This window comes from Nannobrachium achirus, assembly GCF_963921795.1.
Source record: "Nannobrachium achirus genome assembly, chromosome: 14".
NCBI lineage: Eukaryota > Metazoa > Chordata > Actinopteri > Myctophiformes > Myctophidae > Nannobrachium > Nannobrachium achirus.
This window is the reverse complement of record NC_137821.1, coordinates 64,488,004-64,492,089: the sequence shown is the minus strand read 5'-3', so window position 1 is coordinate 64,492,089 and position 4,086 is coordinate 64,488,004.

Here is a 4,086-nt window from a genome sequence, read left to right as displayed (position 1 = left end):
TTTCCAATCTGAATGCGAACTTCACAATAAGAAAACTTAATAAATAATTTCACTACTTATTATTAAAAATGTGGCAACACGATACCTGGCAACCGAAGTATAAACCAATCAAAGCGTGTGTTCCTTATACGGCTCAGCTGTTTCGGCCAATCACGTTCCTTGATGGAAGAAGCAGGAAATACCCGTCGTGGACGCTCTGATCACAGCTAACCATAGCAGCTAACACACAACACAACGACATCTCCTGTGAAGGTAATATTTGTTTCGTGATGATGCTCAATTGTTTGATATACTCATGAACATTTACAATGAACGCAGACTATAGAATGAGCCGTGTTGACGACGCATTAACATGGATCATTATAACGTTCGTGGCGATCATAGACAAGAGACAAGATTGATGGCAGCAGGCTGTTTTAAAGATGCACATTTAGTGTGAATATTTACAGCTGCAAATGGTTAAGATATATTAAGCAGTGGCCAATCAATATGCCCCGATCTTTAATATAGCTATAATGGCTCACGATCATTGCAATGCTACACATTGTCTCATCGCGTATCATTAATTTCTGTTCATATCTCTGCAGTCACGTTGCCAAAGTTAGTGTTAGCAACGGTTTGTGATTTGTTCATTTTCTCTTGAAAAGATCTAACCTTAAGACAGCTGTTAATGTGTTTAGATTACTTTCGTCTTGTCATAGTGCTCCATCTACATACTATATAATACTACGACCCTGTTCAGTGCTATATGATTTACTGCACAGTCAAACATTAAAGGTTTATTATATGGTTAATTGTTTTATCTCGATCTTCAAGTTGATGTGCTGGTACAGTTAGATTCAGGCTCGGATGCCATTCTGTCTACTTGTCCTGGCGTGGTAGTACAGTATTTAGCATGTAGTGAATATTAAAGGTTATGATCACAGTTTTGGCTCTAAATAATCTACAGAGCCTAAATAATAATACAGAACAGAACACCCAAGATTAAATTATACAAACTTAATTGGATATACATGAATGAATGATCCATCGAAGAGCGCTTTGAGTACTTATACAAATGCTTCATTGTTATGTGATGATATGTGTTACAGACTACTTGACGTGGGTTGCAGAGCTGCAGGAGCCTGGCTGGGACACAAACCACAAGATCTGGGAAATTATTGTGACGTGGATTGTGTCATAATGCAGACAGCAGTCTTATGAGATGGGTCTACATTCATGATTGAACATATAATGCAGCCCATTTTAAAACGATTCTGGAAAATAAAGATTTATCACACTTTTTGGTGTCTTTTTCTGTGCATGCAATGTATCATTGTGCTGCTCTTTGACACATGCTGTGTTAAGTTCATGCTGGTGTGAAATCCACTCAAAATGCAGAAAATGTGTGTTAAGTCGTTGCTGGGTCAGCCAGAGTTTGCTGCTGTTATGTAATATCTTTAACTTTGAAGAAATGACTGAGGTAACTTGGTATTTCACCTAGGGATGTGCCGAATACAAAATTCTTGGCCGAATACCGAATACTGGAAACATTCCGCCGAATACCGAATACCGAATAGCCGAATAATACATGTATATAATTTATTTTGTATAATAAATGTTTGTACCATTGCTGTACCTTTGTTGTAAAGCTACCTGATTATGGCAAAACCTAACTTAAATAATAATCACCATATGGTTCCATAAAACATTTATTTCTCACTTTTGAATGCACACATAACAAAATAAAATATTTTCTCTTTGCAATGTTAGCATAAAACAAAGTCAAAATAGTGCAATTATTATTATTATTATTTGGAACTTTGGAAATCTCAGTTGGAACTGTTACCCCTGCTACCCGATGCTGGATAAGCGGTTGAAGATGGATGGATGGATGAATGATTAATTATTTAAGCATGTAGAGTAGGCTACATTATTTACATTTATTGTGTAGCAATAAAACACTGGCTTATAGTTTAATTATTGGAAACTAAAGAGCATAAATGCAATATTAGGCTTGTCGTTCAGAATGGAAAATAAAGTGGAACTTAGCGTGAGGGGGAGAGGATTACTTGACATTCAGTTAGTTGACACACGTACTGCACAAGCCAGACTGTGCTGATTGACTATGTCAAATGACCAGTCAAATCAGGGTCAACGAGTCATAGTTATTAACCTAACAGCCTAGGATAGCTGGCAATAATATGTGACGACACATCACATTGTTAAAGACGCATCATCACGCATCGCGAGTTTCGCGACCATTTCTCGTCTGCAAGCAGTTGGAGCCTTACATTGTGGATATTAATGTGTTGCTGTTGTCCTCTCCAATTGAACAGCCAAAGGTAGAAGATCTCTAAGTTATTAATCCAGTGGGAGCAATGGTTTCCAAGAGGTTTTAGCAACTTTTTTAAGGCAGCGAGCGGCATGAGTGTGTGAAGAGGGGAGGGGAGGAGGGAGCAGCATGGAGAGCAGACTGCGTCGGAGCTCGGAGGGAAGGAAAACCTTTGATCTACAAGCCCACAGCACGTTGCACCCGCGACGCTTTGTGGGCTTGCAAATTGGCGTAGGGGTGTGTCTTGTGAGCCTGTGTATGTGTTTGAGCGAATGAGCACATACACACCCACGCACACACACACACACACAAACACACATTACACACAGTCAGTCCGATCGTCAGATACAACTGTGCGGAGATTTCTCAGAAATGTGCCGCGGTCCGGACGGAGGTGCGCCGCGGTCCGGACATGGACTGCGGTCCGCCTATTGAGGACCCCAACTAGACCCCTGTCCTTCACACTATTCGGTGCTCAACTATTCGGTTTTAAAAGCTATCCAGCCGAAAACCGAAAATGCATTTTTAGCCATTTTCGGCCGAAAATTTTCGGTGCCGAATATTCGGCCTCATCCCTAATTTCACCATATCTTTCTGAATCTATGCTTTCTTGTCATTTAGTACAATGAATGTGTTACCGTGGTTCAGCACATAGTTTTTTGCTCTGTTAGTTTCATTTGATATTAAAATGCAATTCGAATTAATCCCCTGTGTGGACACTGATCAGATGACAGGAAGAAGCAGCTCATCAATGAAGGTGATTTGTTTAGGGTACGATATTTTAATGACTTCACACCTAAGTCCCTATCATGGAGTTAAATCATTGATAACTTGATGCATGCATACTCGTTGTATGTTAATGCAGACAGCCTACAACAATGCCCAGGGCAACACTGCATATTATCTATAAACGGCTCACAGTTTAAATAACGTACAGTTTATTTGGACAATCATTTGTAACAGATATAATTAAATACGACGTGATTAACGTTTGTTTGACATCCACATCACAGTTACATTGGACGGGAGATGCAGTTTTGCTAGTTTTCATCACCTAATCACCTTCCTTTCATAACCTAATCACTACTTTTAGAATTGAAAGAAGAAAAATAATGTTACCACTTTTATGTTAATGGCAGTATGAAACGCCCGCATTCCAGAGACTACAGTGTCGGTGAACGACAGGCAATAGCGAAAATATAAACTGGTATATAAAAGTAGTCCAACACGGTTATGAATTAACTATTAGTAGTCTATGGTATACCTGTTGCAAGTTCGTTAGGAAAAAGCAATTTATTGCGCTAATGTTAAGTCTTTTTGGGCGAGAAATGTCAGCTTTGTGTAATGTTTTCTTCCTGGTTGCCATGGAGATGTCTTAGGTGCCCTGTATATTTGCCTGTTTTAAATAGCATTTGATAAAATCGGTCTTTCTCATTAGTGCGTACGAATTCAAGATGAAAACATTAATCACAGTACTCATAAGAATTTTATATATCTACTGTGAAAAAAGAATGTAGTTTTTGAGTGGGGATCAATGAAACACACAATAGACGGGTCCATCCCATGGCCTAAGTACACTGTAAACACTTTCTTTTGTAATACACTTTTTTTTACACTGTAAAACCTTTTTCTTTTGTAATACACTTTTTTAGTGAAAAATAAAAACTACAAAAAGAAGAAAATGACAGGATGAGCATATAAGGAGGGGAGGAGGTAGAAAAGACCATTGGCCACTATTTCTGACATGGCTGCAAGCACTATAGCACAATAGA